Genomic DNA, 22,513 nt, shown 5'->3' with positions numbered 1-22,513 from the left:
CTTCAATTTACTCTCGAAGGCCTTTTTTTCGCGAAAATTGCATGGCCCCATCAATAAACTGCCAAACTCGCATTTACAGCCCGCAGCACGTTGAAGGAGCAACGCTCCAGGCTGCAGCGGCCCCGAGCTGCCACCGCATAGAGCACAAAGCCAGCTCGCGCAGGCGACTTCGGCGATCACTGCGCCGCCGAACTCGTTAACCACGCATCTGTCCTCATAGGCCAGTCAACAAGAGGCAAAGTAAGCATTTTTTACCAGCAGACCTGAAAACTTGATATAATCTTTGAATATATATATTCAAAGATATAATGGTGATTCGAGGACGCTGAATCGAATGATGCTCTTTTTTTTTTTTTTTAAATCGGACGTGAAGTTTTTGGAAAAAAGGGGAAAAAATTGTTTTTACTCACTTTTTCGCAGAATCTATGCGTTTAAGCGAAAAAAGTTTCAAACAAAAGTTGTGGAGAATTAAAAAATACGTAAAAAAGGTTTCTCAGTTCCACCTTTGTATTTGCAAACATGAGCGAGAACTATTGGAGGGAAAATAATAAAGCGTAATTGTAAAAGAGGGGCTAGTGTGCGTGCGAGCGTACGTGTGAACTAATAAACAAACGAAGGGTCTTCGGCTAATCTCGGGCCTCTCCGTCATGACTAGAGAGTGCAAGTGAGACGAAACCGTTTGTTCTCTCTTTCTATTTTCTCACGTGCTAGCGGGGCGACGAAAGACTACCATAATGACAGTATTCCGCCTGGCCTCTTCGAAAAAGGCGGATAAGTACCATAAGTCCAAAGGACGAGGCGGAATTCTGTCATATTTTCTTACACCCTCAATGGAATGAGTACAGCAACTTTTTTTTGTCCTCGAAGTAGTGTATAGAATACTCGGTAGGTAGTGCTGTCAACCCTCTAGCTGTTTCTCAGGTTAACTTTAAAGCGTACAGATAGTGCTACAGACGGCGATAGTTGCAATAACAAATGATATCCAGATCGCGGACGAGAAGAAAGAAATGTTTCCAAAAATGTTATATATGTAGCACTGTATTCTTATTTAGACGATTAAAAAAAATTACATGTAGTACCTAGTATTCAATTCTGCAAAAATTTCTTATACATTCTACGGAATGATAAAAACGGCCTTACTCGTAAAAATGTAATGTAACTAGTTTCATAGAATTAACATTTTTGCACACTGGAATAATTGAAGTAATTGTAGATCATGATTTAATGTGTGCAAATCCAACGCAAATATTCAAGTATTTTCTTATGTAATGTTTTCAGTATTAGGCCCGTTCCACAATGACACGGAAACGGAACACGGAAACGAAGACGGATTTCATGGAACAGAGCTTCTACAATAGCACGCAAACGGAGACGGACCCGTACGGACCTGCTCAGCAGTGCTGAAGTCTTCCGTTTACGTTACTCCGTTAGACCAATAGGAGCACGTTATTTATTCGCTACAGTTGCGCGTTCATGTTAATTAAAATATTAGTTTTGACTAATGTTGGTTTCCGTATTTCTCGACTACTTTTTTTATGCGTGAACAACAAAACATGATTTGTTTTAAAATTTGAATTGTGCACGTGGGTTTCATCATAACGAATTTTGATGAACTTTTAATTTTCATGGTTAAAGTGTTAAAAATATACCTGCTATATATGACAAGACGAAGAAGAACTACTTTACCACCGCCACAAAGCAAAAATAATAATAATAATAACAAATCGACTTACTACATTACCAAGTTAACAACCATACATTTCGATTTAACAGGTAGTTCACTTGATACTCGTAGTTTTCAGTTACGTCACGCTCGCTCTTCCTTATTGGCCAAGATTTCTTACGGGTCCGTGTATTGTAGAACGAGAAAAATACGGACGGAACGGAACAATACTCCGTTTTCGTCTCCGTTTCCGTCTGCTCCGTTTCCGTGTCATTGTGGAACAGGCCTTAGGGTGACTGTAAACAATAAAACTCAGATATTAAGGTTTTGATGACTATAATAAGTTATTTAAAGTCTAAAAAATGTGTTTTTAAGATGCTGAAATGCGAGTGAAATATTTTTGTGAAGTGTAGTTTGTTGGCACAGAGAAAACTGCACAGGCTTTCAAGGGAAACATAGGCTCGTACATTTTGAATGTTGATGGGCTTTGAACACGCTTGCATTCTTTCAAAAATAAACTCTGCTGAAATTTAAGTATTTTTTTTATATTAGAAAATAAAAATTTAAACTATGCGTAGTATATTATCCTGCTTCATTAAAACTGTCAGATCAAATTGAAATTCAGTTTGTGTGCCTTACAGCACCTATAAACGAATTATGATATAAAATAACAACAAAAACACATTAACATAAGATATACACATCAATGCGACAAAACTCGAAACAACAAAACACACAGATAGATAAAGATTGATAAAGTTCAGTTAACCAATAAGTTACTTTGGTTTTCACAAAAATCTTAAACCGGAACTAAAATGGATTATACAAAATAAATATGTAGATTACAAAAGTTTTACCAATTAATATTTGTAGATTATTCAAAAGGAGTTATAATTTTCTACACATTATATAGTTACTAATGGTTTTAAAAAACTTTTTCTGCATACTTTTAATTCTTTTCTAATTAAAAACTATTGATGCAGAGAAAGTTTAAAATTTAATTAGACCTAAGATCTTCATGTGTTGCTAATAGTACGTATTATCTACATGTTGGTGAAAAAAAGTTGGGAATCCTATTTAACTCAAAGGTCTTAAAAGAGGACACCACGTTTAATATCATTACTTACTATGTGATAGTTCTGATTAATTAATTAATTTTTTTGACTAAAGGTTTGTTAACTTTAAAATCAGATCCGGATCAGCTGAAATATCTTACTGAATAGTTTCACAAACATATTTCAGAATTATTGTTTTTGTTCAATCAGCATCTTTTCTTGATAAATTCTGATTACAGTTGGAATATCATTTATTAAAAATTAAAGAGTAGTTGAAATAAACTACTACTTTGCGGAACACCTAATACCGTGAAATTGCATTTGCAAATTTGACTGCAAAGCGTATATTTGTAAGACAATTAAAACATAAATACCACGCATTGCTTGACGAGACCTAAAATTGATAATTTTTTTATCATAAGATTGTTTTGGAAAAAAATCAAAGGCTTTGCTCATGTTGAAATAAATAGAATATTTTATTTACATCTAGATTTTTTCTGGCAAACACAAACACACACAAACATATATATATATATATGTTAAATACGATATTCCTGATTGAAAACTATGTGATTTACAGAAATATTTTTAGGAATAAATATTCATGTGCCTATAAATATTTTTTGCCAAACACCGCTGAAATACTAAAAAACAAAGAGTTCTGACTAGAATTTAACCATCAATAATACTTCCTGAAAATATATACCGATAAATGGTTGAACACACAAAAACTCAATGACTGATGCACACTTAATTAAAATATTTTTGTGCAAAAGCAAAATTTTTTAAAATGTTTGTTTGAAAAATATTTTTAACACGTTGGAATAATAATACTACAGTTACTAAAAACTAAAACGCTACAAAACTACAAAAATTAATTTTGCAAAACTCCGTTCCCCCGGAGAAACCCCCGGAATGGCCACCGCATGGGGAGCCCAAGAAAAGAAACGGGCTCCCCATTTGGAAGCCACCTGGAAGGTTTTTTTCTGTTCCACCCACCGTTTCTTTTGGTAGCCTGACTTGTTGCAAGGGATTGTATTCCTACCAGAGAAAATGCCACCATTTTGTCTGGGCAATCCGCCTTGGAGGAGCCGGGGCGCGAACCCGGGTCCTACAAGTCACAAGGCAGGCGCTCTACCACCAGAACCAGAGCGGTAGAGCGGATACTTGCAGTCTTCTTAACACTGACATGATGTTATTCCACGAGTTTACTGTAGTTTCGTGTGTCAATAACACGTACATTACGTGTAGTGACATCTTACCTCGGCAACGAACAAATTTATGTATTCTAATGTTCTTCGTTCAGCATAAATTGTGTAATTTGATAACAGTGAAATATAATTTGTATAACTAGTCTGGCAAATTTTTTAGTTGGTTTTCAGCAAAATAATTTACAGTCCCGCTGTATAATAATTATATAGAACTATAGACTAGTAAAAAAAATGTAAAGAGCTTGCACTGTCGATGGTAAATTATTTTGAAACAAATGTTAGATATTAAAAGAGTGTGTTTAGTAAAAATATGCATGAGCTTACAAGCATGAAGTTATTGTATAAACATTTTATTTATTTGGGTTTAAAGCCACAGAAAAGCTAACTTGTTTATATTACTTTTGGCTTTCTTTTGTTTTACCGTGCTTAACATGCGCAGCTAATACTGAAAAGCTATTTAAACAACTGTTTGCAAATTTTGTAGTGATGTAGTTATTTTCATGTAAATGTACAAATTAACAAATAAGTTAAGATTACATGAATATTTCTGTTTCATTTACAAAGAAAATTTACGGTGCACAATGGCAAACTGAATAACTCAACGATGAAACTAACACATAAAAATTGAAAAAAACAACGGCCATACAGAGATGCACAGGTGAACCCAGCGATGTGAAGAAACAGTATTAACAGCACAGACAAACACCATAAGCAACAGTTCAGCGAAAAAAACAGATATTTGAAAACCCATAACGATGATAGCGCAGACTAACACAGTATATGATTCCTACGAGAACAGTTGCGACGTTTCGGGAAAGACATCTTAAGGAACAAACAGACTGATGTTTGTCTTGACATACAGTTGAATTAGTAATGGAGTTTTTCCGAAACTGCATCTTGAATTAATTTACCTATTATTTAAAATGTTGTTTATTTGGCTTTATTTTGTTTTACCGTGATTAACATTCTCAGCTAATCCCTGGAAAGCTATTCAAACAACTGTTTGCCAATTACTAAATATTGGACGTACTGGGGCAACACGAAGCATAAATGGTAAGACTATTTTGTAGTGATACAGTTATTTTAATGTAAATGAACAAATTAACAAATAGTTAAGGTAACATTTATATTTCTGTTCGTTGTATAAAGAAACTTTACGGTGCACAACGGCAAACAGAATAAATCATCGATGAAACTTAACAGATACCCTAATACTATTAAGCTTCCCTTTGGCTTTGTGAACTTCGTTCACGCCATACACCACAGTTGGAATCACCTATCACTCAACATAATGTGCAAACGAATAACCCTGTTAAAACTGTTTGTTCTTGTTAAACGTTATTCATTGTATGTTCCTCTTTGCCAAACAGTGTTTCCGCAAGGTGGTGTAGTGGAAGTCAAATTTCGCAACTGTGACGTACTATGCAACAGTGCAGGAAAAATGGGTGCCAAAATAATTTTCAGGTGGAATTTATTTAGGTTTTTCCATTTCCAGGTCTATAAAAGTACTTTGCCTTGATTTTTATTTCCTGTGAGGATTATGGGTAACAAGCAAGAACGGAACATTTGTAAAAATCCATAAATATGATTGACATAAATCCTTAATCATAGTGACCTTCGAAATTAAATTTATTAATAATTTTAATCGGGAATAAATTAAATATTATGATTTTTTTAATAAACAATTTTTCATTTTAAGTGTGGTTAAATCTTGGAAATTCCTCTTATCCCTTAGTAAGTACACTATCAAATCCTTTCAAACTGTTTGTAAATCTTAAAATTTTTATATTAAACTTTTGACTGAAACAATTTTTTTAATAAGATAGGGGTTTGAAAAAATAAAGGGGTAGAATTTAAACAATCTTGTTTACTTACCATATGCACTGTTAAATTCGTTCAGTTTTACCGTAAAACCTTAAATTATTATCTACAACTTTTATCTTAAATAATTTTTAATATGACCAACCATTACTGCAATGGGTAGAATAAACAAGTCCTGGAAGACAAAAAAAAAAAAAAACAAATAACAATCATAACTCCCTTCGAAAACATAACATCGAATTCGTATAGTTTGTATATTAATCTTATATTTTTTATCTAAAACTTTTACATGAAAAGGTTTCTGATTAGACGAAGTATTGCTGCAAGCTGTTGAAAAAATGAGGGGTAGAATTTAAAAAATAAATCAATACCGAGATATATAACATCGAAACGAATTTTCTGCTCCGAAGCGACCTACCGCTCAATACACAATTCTACAACAAATAAAAAACATAATTATTGTAAAAATTACGACAATATTAACCATTTATACACGAAACGAACAGAATACGTAACACGAAACCGGAGCGCCCCGTTTTTGATCGGTCACCTTGTTCATAGGACTATCACTTTTTTTATTTATAATATTTTAAATAATTTTAATTCTCAAATTAAAATTATGAACACAATATTGAATGCCCCGAATTTTAATGTTATAATGAAAATTATGTATATAATATTATTATAATTATAGTTCTGTACATAATTTTAATTTCTGAATAATATTTCGTGGAATTAAAAAATGCACTTAATTTAAATTTTAATATTTGAACTTTGCACATAGTGAAAATTGGCAATGAATATTTTGTGTGGGCACAATATAAATTCCGTGCGATATAAAATGTATTTCAATTAATTGAATTATTATAACTGTAGTTTTTAATTTTAAATTTGAAACAGCACACAGTCGTAGTATAATTTTAATTCATCACATTTACATTCCAATTATTTTGTGGCCCATTAATTTATTTTCCCTGCAATTTTAACGACTTTGAAGCTGAAAAAAAGGCATTAATGTTTTCTTATACCATAATAGAAATGAACTAAAATTATGTCTAGACAAAAAATCAATTCCGGGTTTTTAGTGTTTTTTCCTGTATATTTTGAATTCATTTTATGTATAGACATGAATTATTCTTTTGCAAATATGTATTCAATTTGATATACAAATAAATATTTTATGAAGCAAAAAATCTGTAATTTAAAATTTTATAAAATGCATAATTTAATAGCAATAATATTTAAATTTTAAATTTCATCATAAAAATAATACGTATTCAATTTGATGTACAAATAAATTTTTGTGTGACAAAAGATGTATATAAATTAATTATAATAATTCATTTTATGTCCAGACACAAAATTAATTCATTATTTTTACTCTTGGCTGAAGAAAAATGGTTTCGGAAACTATTAGTTTTTGTTAAAATGAAATATTATTATTTATTTATGATTCACTATTTTTGACAATAAAAAAAACGACGTGCCATAAGAAACACGATTCCATTTAAAAACGGCGCGCTTACACGCTGATATATATATATATATATATATATATATATATATATATATATATATATATATATATATATATATATATATATATATATATACACACACACCTAGAACGCTCGACACTCGACGGGCAAAGACGAAAATTACTCGCTAACGCGTGAGAGAGGTCAAATGGTTCCGTCTAACTCGTACTGTCTAGTCATGACGGAGAGGCCCGAGAATAGCCGAAGTTCCTTCGTTGGTGTTTAGTTCACACGTACGCTCGCACGAACACTATCCCCTCTTTTACAATTACGCTTTACTACTTTCTCTCCAATATTTCTCGCTTATGTTTGCAAATACGAAGATGGACCTGGGAACCTTTTTTTACGTTTTTTTTTTTTTAAATTTTCCACAAGTTTTGTTTGAAACGTTTTTCGCTTAAACGCCTAGATTATGAGAAATACTGAGTCAAACCAATTTTTTTTGCCCTTTTCTCCAAAAAAATCACGTCCTATTTAAAAAAAATATATATTACCATTCGATTCAGCGTCCTCGAATTACCCTTATATCAAGTTTTCAGGTCTGCTGGTAAAAAGTACCTACTTTGCCTCTTGATGACTGGCCTATCACGCGCGCCTGGTTCAGGCCATCCTCCAGCAGTTGAATACTAATGGCTAGGGGCATGCTGATTTCGCGAAAAGATTTCGGGACTAGATGAAAGTCAAAACACTGTAGCATCGTCTGTGTTTCGTGATTGGGTGAGTTTCTTCCAGGTACATATCGATTGTAACAACACCAATCACAGTGATTCAGTGCGGAAGCAAACGCGTCCTGAGTGGCTTGGTCAAATAAGGCAACGACTTCTCTCACAGACGGCCGCCAATCACAAGGAAGAAACCACAGGCGCGGGTATACCTTGTTGCAGTCTAATAAGTGTTGAGATCTTTTCGCGAAATTTGCATGACCCTACTAATGGCCAATGGGTAGGGGCATGTATTTTTCGCGAAAAGCTGTAGCACTGTAGCATCGTCTGTGCATCGTGATTGGTCGAGTTTCTTTCGTGTACTTTTCTACCAGCGGAACACCAATCACAGTAGGTAATTCAGTGTGGTAGCAAACGTGTCCTGAGTTGCTCGGTCGAATGACGCAACGGCTTCTCTTGCTTACGGCTGCCAATCACAAGGAAGAAACCGCCGGTGTGGGAATAATTTGTTGCAGTCTAATGGGCGTTCAAATTTTTTCGCGAAAAATACATGCCCCTACTAATGGGGGTGTAACAAATGTAAGGTTCATTGCGATCTTCTATACAGAACAGCGCATCAGGGAGGTAATTTTTTGAAAATTACTTAACCCTTTCTGTCTATTCAGTAACTGAAGTCAACCATTTATGTCTTAAAGATGCACGGATTAATCAGACTTTGAATGTGTGGGTTATGGTGTAGTCTGCATTCTAATCGACATTATTCTTTAGGGCTATGAAAATGTTGAATTAAGTTTTATGGTATAATGTAGATATAATAGGTATATTAGTATGTGTTATAATTAGAGATGAATATTTTTACTACATCAAATATAAAATATAGTATTTTTATTTATATTTTAAATAGTTTATATTTTTGGTCTTTAGGATAGGAAAGGTAGAAAAGTATGTATAACTCATAATAATATAAGAATTATAGGGCAAAGTTATTTAAGTGCCTAAAAACAATACTTTAGGAATGGAAAATGAAGAAAAAAAGTGCTAATTACTCAGGTTTCTATAAATGTCTGGCAGTCTGGCTTATGAACTTACAAGGAAACGTCGGACGGACTTAAATCAGAGTGCGCTGCCTGAACAATTTTTTCCAAACGATGAACAAAAATGATATCGAAAATTTTTTGGCACCTATAACACTTTGCGTTGGAATGCTTCAAACCGTGCTTCAGTTTTACCCACACACAGAGAGACACTCACAAATTCTCTGTCTCACGCCGGACTGGCATTTGTCTTCCAAGAAGTGATGAACCATGCCACTTGAAACGAAGGTTTGGGTACAATGCCATCCCCCCCGCCAACGTTTTTCTTTACCCTAACCCGAACTCTTCTTCCCACCTCTCGCTGAAGGACGATTTAGACCAGCGTCTGGAGACACGCCATGAATCCTCTGGTTCCGGTTGGACATACACCCTGCGTCTCTCTGGGGTCGCACCAAACTTTAGGCCCGTTCTACAATGGCACGGAAACGAAGACGGATCACGTAAACGGAGACGACGGATCTCCCGGGACAGTTCACCATCGCGTCTGCTGCTTTCACAATGCGCGGAAATGTAACAAATGGCAACCACTGATATTGCAATTCAAGGTTACGAAATATTAATTGAACTAAAAATAAATTATGCCACGAGATCAGAGCACGGGCAGAATTTACATGCGTAATAAAAATTAAAGACCAAGGTTATAACAAGAACACTTCTTATTCTTGAAGAAGTAATTTTTAACGTATTTAGAACATAAACAAACATGTCTACCACCGCAGCCAAGTACTCGGCTTATATTGGTCGCACGAAGCAACGTAAACGAAAGAGCTCAGCACTGGCGAGCTAATCTGTACGGGCCCGTCTCCGTTTACATGATCCGTCTCCGTGTCCGTGTCATTATAGAACGGACATTATCACCGTCCTACCCTGAACCCCAACCCCGAGGCATATTATTCAGAATATAATCTTCATTCTTCTATCCTGAATCCAAATCACAATTGGGGTATACCAGGAGATAATAGACACTCAAAATTTAGATACTGATTAAAATTCTTAAATATTATATGGTTGCTTAAAAATAACTTCAAAGTATACTCGTCTTCCAGAAGCATTACAAGGTTGTTAGCGTTTATAGCGATAAATTTTCTCTTTTATTGGCTCTCAAGTTGCATATTTTTATTGTGGATTAATATATTTTTCTTTTAATGCATCTTCCTCCTTCGCTGGCCTTATTGGTGATCTTTAATACTTTATAATCCATATATCCATTCCTGTTTCTTCAAACTTAATCCCAGCTTCCTAAGTTAACTTCAAGTTCTGCTTCTTATTTATTATTCGTAATATTTTTCTTTTTTTTCGTTAAATTTTATTCCTCCATCAGAATTCTGACCGGAAATTTTCAATTCCGTTCTATCTTCGATCTCCAATATAATTTGGTCTTCTCTCTTCTGTATTGAGGCCACCACATCTCTCTCCTTCGGGGCGAGAACCAAAGGCTGTGGGAGTAGATCCCCCGCCACCACTAGGATCCCCCCCCCCACACCCCTCTCCATCCACGCGGGGCTGGTTTTACGAGCCCGCCTCCTCAAGACGTGGAATCAACGGCGTGCTGCGCACTGCAACTACGTACCCCGCCCGGAGCGCGCCTCTTCGCCCTCGTCGGGGCATCTGTCGGCAACCAGGCCCGGGCTTTATCGCCGCGTAAATAACCCGCTCCTCTGGCCGGCCCGAGACCACCTCCCCGCGCGGAGTGAGGCACCCGAGTTGATGGAAGTGCGCGGAGGTGGGATTTTCATTATGACGTCCCACGGTTTTACAACGGATGTTCCATTCGAAGATTACTGCTCCTTACTGTTTTACACGAAAATGGCGGTTGATAATGGACTAGTTGTACCCGTGAATTTGATCGCTTGGAATAGATATCAGGACTAAAAAAAAATCCTAAATGTTACTTTCGCCATTGAATGATGCTACATCAAAATAGTCTCAAGTGACATTTCTTATAATAAAAGTTTGTTTAATTTATTTTTTGGATTACCATGTCGCAGTTAAGGATTGTACGTCTTCTTTTACACTGAACTAATTTTTAACGTATGATATATAGAGTACAAAAAATAATAGCAATCAAACATGAAATACCATTTTGTGTATATTTTTCTGTAAAAGTTGTAGTCTAGTTCTTAAAAACCTTTGCTGTGGCACCCTTTATTTATTATCATAATAAACTTCATCAAAATTCGTTGGATTCTGTAACAAATAAACACACCAAAGAGACCGAGACAAAATTAAAAACTAAATATTTTTGTTTTGGCCTCTACTATCACTCCGGTAGTATCGTACTTCTGCGATGATTTCCAAATATGTCTTTGGTAACATCTCTTTGGTGGTAACTCCAGAGTCATGTTGGATGTAAAAATATTTTTTTATTATGCTGCTGAAAGAGAAAACCCTCAACTTTCGAAATAAAAGAGGTAGTTTCAATAAAGTTATACATTATTTTAACAGATAAACTGTCACTCTAAAACTTTTAAAGCAGTTAATCTAGCCTCTGTAACTACTTATTATTACTAACTACAAGATTACATCATAGTGGCGGTCGGATAAGTTTCTAAGAACACATGCGCTCCCAATTCTTTTTAAGTTTGCTTACAGTTCATGGAATACTTAGAAAGTCGAATCTCGGCCAAAATAATTTATTTTCGTTTGTTGCTGTTTATTAGTAGCATACCCCAATTACTGTGATTCAAAAGAGGAAAAAATCGGCACAGTCACGTTGCACAGGGCTGTGGTTATGCTAATTTTAATACGTTTTAATTATACGAAATATCTGTCGCAGTATCTCAAAGGAGGAGGTAAATCAAGTCGCGAAACCTCCCTTGCCAATTAAAGGCTTCTTGAACAGCCACACGACAAATTCCTCGCAAAAGTGGTGGAGCTACTCTCAAACAAGATTGAATATCTTAGTTTACTGAAATTTTTAAATATTTTCTTTCATAGAATATAATCAAAGCTAATGAAGTCGTTAAACTTTGTAAAGTGTCAATATTATGCGTTTATAATACTAGATATAAGACTATATAATAATACTAGATATAATACTATATATTATAAGACTAGGAAACCGTTTTAATATTTTTTTAAAAGGAATTAATTAAACATTTTCATGAGTTTATTAGGTATGTGGTTTCATTTTTAGTAGACGTTTAGCCTACAATTAATTTGAAATTCATTGTTTTTAAAATAGATGAATTGGGTATATGATAGATTGAAAATACTTATGATTGTGATACGGTTTAGTCAAGGTACTAATATGTTTGATCCGAATTCGACTGGCACTAAGCCATATCCGGAAATATAAAAAAAGCTTAAGGCAATATTAAATTTAATTTTGTCTATAAAATGTGTTTGATGATAAATTGTTTTTATATCGTGAACAAGAATCACTGCAAAAACAGTATGAACCTTTACATCGTAGCTATGAATTTTTGCAGTGATTAATGCGCTGGTAGTGGCAGTGGAATATGCTCTTAAGGAGCTTAGTAAAACGTAGTCATTGCAAATAAACTTAGTAGATTAAAATAAATCTATAATATGCGAGTTCAAAAACTCTTTTAAATGAAATTCCAAGGATAATGACTAAGCATTAAAAATCATTAATTAGTAGGGTACTATAAACTCAAATCCACATACACAAAAAGTATGTAATAGTATGTCCAAGGACCGGGTTAAGGGTGTGAAGCCGGAGCCAATGTCCGTCATCTTGGATTGTGAGGTAATGGCTGCTATCTTGGATTAAATTGACCTTGATCATTGACCTTGACCCCGGCGGCCAACTTGAATCCGCCATCTTGAATTATAACTTCACATCCCCCATTTAGATTTCTGCCATTTTGTTTTCTAGACATTTCCGCCATCTAGGATGCTAGAACATTCCGCCATTTTGAATTATGACTTCATCTTTTAAAATTTGTATTACAGCCACCATATTTAAACTTCATAATTACTATCAGAAAAATGTAGAAAATTTTTAAAATTTATAAAAAAAATTATGAAAAGTCCGTCCCTTTGTTCTCTGCCATTTTGAATTTTTACGTTATCGTTGCAAATTTCGTAAAAGCCACCATTTTTTAAATCTGAAATTATTATGTTAGAAAGTTGGTAAAAATTGTAAAATTTATAAAAAATTATTTTAAAAACTATTTTTATAATTTTTTTTAAATAAGGCATTTACGTCATGGAACCGATGAAGACAAACAAAAAATGGATACGGATTCTTCCTCCACAGAGACCACCGACAGACTGGCCTCCTACCACTAATACCAATAGGCCTACATACATATATATATATATATATATATATAATGGCAGCTAGTATGATGGCACATCCGTCATCTTGTTTTCGTCTGCTGGAGGCCGCCATCTTTATTTTCAATAGTTGCTTCCAGGAGCGCTAGTTTCACGTAGTACATATTAAATCTGCCAGAGTTCACTGCCGCCATCTTGTTTTCACTACTCGATATTTGGTGCACTGGAGTATTCGGCCATCATCTTGAAATTCTGTAATTATAAAGCTAGAAATTCTGGAAAAATTCCAAAATTCATACAAAAAATCGTTTATTAATATACTGATTGATATTGTCGTGTAGCTCAAAATTATCATTAATTTATTTAATTAGTTTATTTGTTGAAAATACAATTTTAAATTCTTTGCGCTAGTTCGGGACTTGGTTTCCCTCAAGCTAAGATGGGGTAACACCTTTGTTTGATTTGGGTCTCCGCGGGGCTGGAAGAGTGCGAGTCTTGCACGTCTTTGTCTGGGAACGCAGGCGTGACCGCGTTTCAGCCAGGCCAGCTGACACGTTGTTTGCTGCAGTTCCAGAGAAACGCGGCGAAAACTTGTTTACCGTTCTTCTTTTGAGGCCAGCTGGAAATGAGGTTGTGCGCACGCGCTTTGCGCAGAGCGAGTGTCGCCACCTGGTGGCTGGTTTTCTGACTACGTGGGCAACCCGGAGCGGCCGAACGCGCGGCCGGCTTGTTGTAATAACTTTACGTGTTTGTAAAACACAGGAAAACTTCCCGTCAGGATGTTTTCCCCGTAGGGGTTTTGCGGCCAAGCAAATAGCTTAAAAGAGATGTAAAATGTTTTCGCGGGGCTGTAATCCTGTGGAAGGCTGTCATGCTGCCCGGCCGTGCGGCGACTTGGTAATGGTTAGGTGAGTGCTAGCGAATGGCGTCTGAGTGATGCCAAACTCTTAGTCTTCCACACCTTCATGTTTCTTCGTAGTTAACTTTAAATTTCTCGTTTGCTGTATTATTTGATCTTATAAATAATTTGTTTGTAGACACTTAGTGTTTTAACGTGTAATGAGTTGAGCTCTACCGTTTCCTTTTTATTTTCAAGTGTAACTCGGTAATTCGTTTGTATCCCGATCCTTCTCTTTTCATGTTTATGATGACGTTATAGACTTAATCTAAATAATTTTTAAAATCAGTTTCGAGGTAGTAGATATTCTTAATAAGTTTTAAAAATGAAGTTGTGGAAGAACTAATGAAGTTTGGTATCATTGGGTGGCCTGGAGGAAATTATTAGGATAATGTTAATGTGTTAGTACTACTAAGAAAATCTTATATGGTTTATTGTTTTTATGTCGGAATAGTTAAGGTTTATAGCGGACATGGAAGATGCCACCTCATTTGTCAGTTCTATTTAATTGTTATAAATAAATGTGATTGTTCTATTGTTTTTAGGTTTCTCTAATTTTTTTTCTCAGTATCCTGATTTTCTATTCTTGTATAAGAATACACCTACTAAGATTCAATCCTCAGTGAAACGCTCTATGGCTAACTAATGTTTTGAGGTTATAATTTATCTGAGCTACATTTTTGAAGAATTGAACCCCCCTCTGAAAGTGAGACGTGACAATATAATCGGTTTCTGCTCTTGGTTTGATACTTGAACGATGCAAAAAAATATTTTATGTAAAAAATATTAATTTCAATAAATATGTTAGACAGTGTTAAAATAGGCTTAAATTCCTCTTCTAACAGCCTCCAGTAAGGCAGATGACATTTGTGTGTTTGTGGAAACATATTTTGTTTGTCAGTTTTTCAGGTTCTCTCTGTAAACACAAGGTAAACTATAGTCTGTTTCACGTTTAGATTGCAGTACAGGGTAAGTGGCGTACACTGATGCCTGAGTGATTCTACTCGGGTTGTTAGATTTAAAAGCGTTATTTGATTTAATGTCGTAAGACATGATAAGTTTTTAAATATTATTAATTATACTATTTCTCGATGTTTCTAAAACCATAAAATAGTGCCTACTGACAGTATAATTACAATTGTAGTCATTCTGACCAAAAAATAATTAAATGCTAAACACCAATTATTACTTCATAGGACATTGTAAAAGTCAAGCACTATTAATAACAAAGCATTCCACGAAAGTGTGTACAACGCTGAACAGAGCCAAACGTCTTAAAATTATAGGATATAAACAAAATGATAACAAAAACGGTTGAAAACAAATTGGCGTTTTTCAATAATATATCCATAGAAATAAAAAAAAGAATGGAAATCATCAGATGATTATTTAAAATAAATACACCAGGAAAATGTATTTACACAATTCTCAATCCAAATTTTACCCAAAAAAATACATTTTTTCCGACGCATTAAACAAATTTTCATTACATAACAAATATATGTCAGAAATCTTTGCGCTCTGTGGCGGTGGACACTGAAACAAGGACAGCGCTAACAGCCGAAATCGCGCATTGGAAAGCGAAAATAAATGCCCATTTAACTGCACACTGCAATCAAAGGATGATATGAGCTCATAGTAATGGCAATAGTGTTGGAGCGTATAGGCGGATTTACGATCACCCGTCGCTTCCTTCCGTCATACGCCCGTCCGTCACTTTCCCCTCCTTCAACAACAAGCAGCTCACCAGGCGATTCACAAAATGACTTCAACGGTCCGTTAAAATATATTCTCAAGTCAGTGCTAACAACCATCAGCGTTATTCTCTCAGGGGCTTATTTGGATGATGTTTGCTATTTATGTCCTGTTTTTGTACGTGTTGTATCAGCATATCGTCGAAAATATTCAGGGTAGTGATTGAAATGTGTGGACACGAGTTTTAAGAACCGCAATGCTATTATACAAAAAACAGGTGAACGAACTAATTGAGACAAACACAGGCCTGAATTCTGGTAACAATTGTTGACTGCCGCAGCTGGAAAAAAAACCATAGATGTAGGCTGATCCGTACGTCCGCCCCGTCGAAAGTATGGGTTAGCCTAACTTTTGACGGGCCGACGGATGAATTTTTTTTCCCTTGTGGGTCCTCGGTGAGGTGACGGATGACGGACGGACGGAGGCGACGGGCTAATGTAATTCCGACTTGTTGGCGCCCAAAGAGCGCACGGTGTTCAACTGTCTGTCCCGTCACGTTCATCTCGGGGGGTATTCGCAGGAGGTGCCAAAGTGCGGCGAGGACTGCCAGCACCAACCCTTAACCTTTTCCAAGGCTGCGATCTCCCCGGCCAATTGGCGGGGAAGCAATTGCAGAGCGCTCGTCAACGAGCGGGCATTGTGGCGACGCCCACGGCGCGCCGGCTGGAATCAATTTGCTCCAAGGGGGCTTGGTTGGAGGGGGGGGGGGAGGAGGGGCAGAGAGGGAACTCGCGAGGAGGAATGATTGCTAGGCGCGAGGGGAGGGCAGTAGGTCGGGCAGGAAAAGAAGGGCAGGACGATTGCCCCTCTCCGAGCGTCATTCGTCCCATCAGACCCAGCGCCGAGGTTTAAAAGTCCGCGTGTAGCCAGCGCGTCACGCTCATGGTGTGTGTTTTTAAAGGAGGGGGAGGGGGGGGGGGGAAAGCAAATACATGAGCGCCGAGTCACTGTCCAAGTCTTGGATGTTCCCGTTGTCTTTTAAGCTGTGGTCGCAATGCCGTGACGGATACGACACGCTTATTAGCCAATGAAAGACGAGGACACCGTGACGCTAACACGACAAAATAAGCGCCCGGACGGCCCGCAAGGAGTAAATTATTTTTCTAATTTCGTCGTGTCGTGCCACACAACGTAACAGAAAAAAAAAGGAAATCTTACAATAATAAACTTAAAAAAAAAATGTTTACCCATAAAATGTACTTGGTAAACCTTAATGCTGTAAAACGAAATTAAGTTTTACGTTTCCGTACACTTTCACCTTTGTAGTGTGACTGCAACTGTTTATTACGTTTACTTTTAATTATTAGCACAGCTAACAGCGGAATAATTTTTCTGTCCTTTATTAAGGTATCCATATCTTTCTTCCTTGTATCTATATTAAACTTAATCTCACTTAGTCTTAGATACGACTAAATGTCATATTTTTATGTACTTCATCTATAAAAAGGAAATAAAAAATTTATATAGGGCCAACACTGTTTTTTTTTGCATTATGTACTGCATTTGATGTACGTATTTGGCTTGGCCTACAGCCGGATTAGAATTCGTCGTGTTAATGCTGTCGTGTTATTGTAAGCCTACGTTGGAATGTGTTGGAACGATGTACGACGCCTAATCGGAGTTTTCAAATACGTTGTAGCATTGTGACTTCAGCTGTAGGTCTCTGTTCATAACCATAGCCTTATAACCTCGTCAAACACAGAATATATCGTGCTACAGACCAATAGGAGTCCACTAAGAGACCACTAGGTGCTGATTAACTCAGTCATTTGGGAAAGTTTCGTAGTTTACTAAACATAAATATCCGTGTAGTCGTAGATGCATCCTTTATTTTTAAGTTTCACTTAGAACTTAACGTAAGCGCGTAGGCGTCGAAGTTTGCTTGATGCAGCCCCATCATTTGACAAAGTTCGCTTTGAAATTTGTCACAGACTTGCTTCATTCATCTGCAACATGGTGAATATATTTGAGTAAAATATTTCCAAGTTTTCGCTGTAGTAGAACAGTCTCTCTTGCCTGATATATGCTATCGAAATAAAAAATATAGCTCTACACTTTCGAGAAAAATGGAAAACACATTAAACTTTTTTTTTAATAAAAATATAAATAGTCCTTAATATTACTTAGACTTGACTTACATATTAAATAAGTATATATTAATGTGTACTTTCATTTGTACTTTCATTCAACCCTCTTCGCGCCTAAACATGTTTACGAAAGCTTATTGTTGGGGTGCGTGACTCGGAGTGGGTGAAAGTAAACAGAGGGTTTCGCCAGAATTTTAAGAGTTTTACAGCGTCACCTGCCTCCGGAATAACTCGAGGAATTGTTTTTTTCCCCCAGCCCGTCGGCACCGCGAAGCGCACAGCGCCGGAAGAGAGACGCAGCCCAGAGACCTTGACGGAGCTCCGTGAGGCGATGATGGGCGGGCTACGGGAGGAAGCACTAATCAAGAGCGACGGTGCAACACTGCTCCGGGTAATTACTGCCGGCACGACGCGGCGTCGGCGAGTTTGACGTCAGGCAGCGCCCCACACAATAACCCCACCCCCTTCCCCGTGGAAACCAACAGTCCCCGACTGACCGTACATCAAGTTGAGGGACAGGAACCTCGCTCCGCACGGAAAACAAAACTACAGAATTCCTCGTGCTGTCTAGCGGCTCCTACCAGTTTAGAAATATGCTTTAAAGTAGCAATTAATGAAAAAAAAAAAAAAAAAAAAATTGGTTGTCTATTAAGTCAATTTACGGACGATAGTTTAACGTGTCAACGTCATAACTAAAACATTGATGAAATGATTGCATACTTGTATGAACAAAATTGAATCATTTTTATTGAATTATCACTATTTTGTGTGGATACAAAGAATGAGTGAAATGAAATCTACAATTTAATTGATACATGTACTTTTATTTGCACACATTAATTCAAATATGTTTATTACTTTAACTAAGAGATTATTTTAACTATAGCTTTTATACATGTTTGCTATTTAACTTCTTCCAATCTGTGTTATTCTGATAAGAATAGGACGATGATAGGAAAAATAGGAAACGAATGGGAGTGTTTCAAGTTTAATGTGCCTCGAAAATGTCAAATCGATGGTTGTTCCAATCGAGTGGAAGAGAGATAGATGCGGCGCAAGCGTACAATGAGCGTAACGGGACAATCGTAGGGTCACAATACCTCGACAAAATTAACCCTACTTCTTCTGATATGGCTGTCAGCAATTCGTTTCAATCCAAATCATTTTATAAAATGCAGTATAGAATTCGCTAAAAACAGCGTAGAAGAGAAAAAGAACATGCTATCTCAGTCCTTTTTTTTTTTTTTTTTTTTTTTGGCTGTTTCCTGTAGTTATTCAACCAAATGTAACACAGAATACCATGAGCCCGAACTTTATTACTAAAATGTTCTTCGCTTAACTCGTCTATTCTTAACTTCAATCTTCACCAGTCTACAACAATGACACTGACCGTAAACAAGATGATATCCGTTTTATATAGGCAGGTGAAGGCAAACTACAAATATGAATGTGTACCCAGACGTAAAACTAAATTTAACTTTTCAACAAAAATATTTACCAAGAAAGTAAATATTTTTGAAGTTTAGTTCTGCAAGGTGTCTGTTTTTCTTTCTGTCGGGCAGCACGTATTTTTTCGGGGTGACTTCACGGCTATTGAGCGTGTCATGCCCGTCGTGGCATTGCGACTCCAACTTAAGTAGACTAGAGACCGGAAAAATTTGCAAATTCATTTCGCGATAGAGGTTATAATCCAAATACGTTTGGCTTTTTTTTTTGCATCTTCGTGATTGGGCCACAGTTTATCTGCAGGCCTCTGGATCAATGAAAAACCTTTCACGAAAGAAGTATAGAATCACAAGCAATCCACTTAAAAGATGTCACAAGTCAGTAGCCAATGAGCGAATGTAATTTGCCCGTGGACGTAGAAGATCATTGAGTAGGTAATTGAAATCGAGAATTTTTTCCAGTCTCTAGATATGGCATACTCACAGCGTAATGAAAAAATAACGTTTAGAGTGTAACAAAAATTTATATTCTTGGAATGATACTTGCAATGCGGAAGATTGATTAAATTATATTTACATACGTCATTGCTGCTTACACTGTATATCATAATAAACTTACTCTTGTGATAAAACTTTATCCTCGCTGAACAAAGGATAAGTTCACAAGTTGAAGGAAGTTGTTTTGTAATTTTTTTTTTGGTGATTTACTGAAATTGATTTAGGAACACGTGCGTTAGTTTTCTCCGTGTCCTCCTGATTATTTATGACACATATTGGGTTGTTTACTCCGCGTATTTCTGATTATTCCTGTCAATATTTTGTTAATTTTCTCTATATGCTCCTGATTATTCCTGTCAATATTTTGTCAGGTGGAATTCATACAACTGAAAAACACTATCAGGTAGACTTAAAACAAAAACAACATACTCAGTCAATTAATATGCCTTGAGACAGTTGAGATGCAAGACGAATTTCCTACTTCTTGACGTCTAGCGAAGCCCCCCTTCTCTTGCGATCGTGAGTGAGCATCCTGCATATCACATGAAAGAGAGACTGTCTGTGCAATACATTGAATAAGAGATTCATTACTCAGTCGAATGCCTCGTAGCCTTGTAGTCTTGTAGCTATGTAACAAAATAGCCTGTAGCCATGTAGCCTGTAGACTTGTAGTTACGTAGCCAAATAGCCTGTAACCATGTAGCCTTATAGACTTTTAGACATGCTGTCTCGTAGCCTTGTAGCCTCATCGATTGTAGTCTTGTAGCCATATAGACTTGTAGTCTTGTAGGAAAATTCCATTGGTGTATTTGAAGTCAAAAGACAGTTGGAGCAATATCCTACCTTATATTCCGATCGATCATATCCTACTGATAGGCTCGTATCCTACTGAGTTTCATGTTCATGTAAATGAAAGTCATTTTCATTAAATGTGCGTAATAAAGTCTGTAGTATCGTATCCTACTGATGGGATCGTATATTACCAAGTAGAATTTTCGTCTAAATGTGTTTTTTTTTTGTCAACTGTGCTTCTTTTTTTATCGAGTGTGCTTCATTTTTATTGATTGTGCTTCCTAATGTGTTTCCTTTTTGCCGAATGTGCTTTATTTTCGTCAAATGTGCTTCCTTTTTGTTGAATCAGTATATTTATGGATGAATCTTGGTAAATATTTATGCTAAAAAATTAAATTTAGTTTCACGTGTGGGTACACATTCATATTTGTAGCTTGCCTTCATCTGTTTATATAAAACGGATATCATCTTGTTTACGGTCAGTGTCGTGGTTGTAGACTGGTAAAGATTGAAGTTTAGAATGGACGAGTTCAGCTTAGAACTTTTTATTAATAAAGTTCATTTACAAGATGACGGCCAAGATGGCAAACAGTCTGGTAGTACTACTACACTCTAGTGGGGAAAATTTTAGCCAATATGGTGGCAGTGCTCTCTAGGCGACGATGTGCACTACACAACAGCAATGCTTCTAGTAGCAAGTACTGAAAACAAGATGGAGTGGCGCTACCTAGCAGGTGATGTGTGCACTACATTGTCCTAGCGCTCCTAGAAGCAAGTACTGAAAAGACGAAGGCGGCAACGTCCTCTCAAAAATGATATTATTCCTTCAAATAAAAAAAATACGTGTCCAAATATATGTTTTATATATCTTATTTAATTTTCAGTCTGGTAAATGGCTCGATAACCATCTGGTCAAAGGCTTATTTTTTTTACAAAACAGAGGTCCGAGCAGTCATGGTTCGAATAACCTCGCTTTTAGTTTATTTTGTATTAAAAAATTCAATTTAATATATTGATAAGCGCCATAAAAACATTGCTAGGTACTGTAATATTGACCTTACGTGCATCAGACAGAACGATGATGCCAATTTTTAGGAACAAAAAGAAACAGAAATGGCGGAAATTACTTCATCCAAGATGGCGACTTACAGAAGAACAAAAAAGTAAGGCGGCTGTGACGTCATCTAAGATAGCGGCCTTCAGCAGACGGAAACAAAATGGCCACCATCACGTTTTCCAGGATGTCGACTTCCAGCAGAAGAAAACAAGATGGTGACTGTTACAACAGAATTCAATATGGCGGAAGGTTCTACCGTAACGAAAATTAGAAACATATGTGAGTGGGGCACTCGATTTCAAGATGGCAGAATCGATAATTTTGGACGAGGTCAAAGGCCAAGGGTAAATTCTAATGTAAATGTCAATGTAAATGGTCAAGGTACAAAGCTCAATGTCAAAGTTCACGTTAATTCAAAATGGTAACCATGATGTCACAATCCAAGATGGTGGTCGGTACCACAGCCACCACAACTTTATTTCGAGCACAGGACCGCCTGTGCCCTACTACTTGTATGTTTTCAACATAATTTGTCGTGCTGAACCTGCAGCCGAAGTTCGTCGGACAAATTCAGACTCATTATGAATGAAGCTAAAATATCGAGAAATAAAAATCACAGATGGCGGAGACAAATACCTCGTAAGACCTAATTCATTCTCACTCCATTGATTTTTTTATTCAATTATTTAATT

At 36.3% G+C, this 22,513-nt stretch overlaps 1 protein-coding gene across 1 annotated transcript in view; it reads left to right on the top strand.

The window, feature by feature from the left end:
- The first annotated feature begins 14,009 nt into the window (after window positions 1–14,009).
- LOC134535866 (excitatory amino acid transporter 3-like) overlaps window positions 14,010–22,513 on the top strand; it is a 63,156-nt gene continuing 54,652 nt past the window's right edge. Inside the window, exons 1-2 of the mRNA XM_063375209.1 lie at window positions 14,010–14,197; window positions 18,286–18,420. The gene's annotated coding sequence lies outside the window, so the exon portion shown is untranslated. The remainder of the gene's footprint in view (window positions 14,198–18,285; window positions 18,421–22,513) is intronic.

The sequence above is a fragment of the Bacillus rossius genome, chromosome 1 (genome assembly GCF_032445375.1).
Source record: "Bacillus rossius redtenbacheri isolate Brsri chromosome 1, Brsri_v3, whole genome shotgun sequence".
Classification (NCBI taxonomy): Eukaryota; Metazoa; Arthropoda; class Insecta; order Phasmatodea; family Bacillidae; genus Bacillus; species Bacillus rossius.
This window is presented reverse-complemented; position numbering and strand designations above follow the sequence as displayed.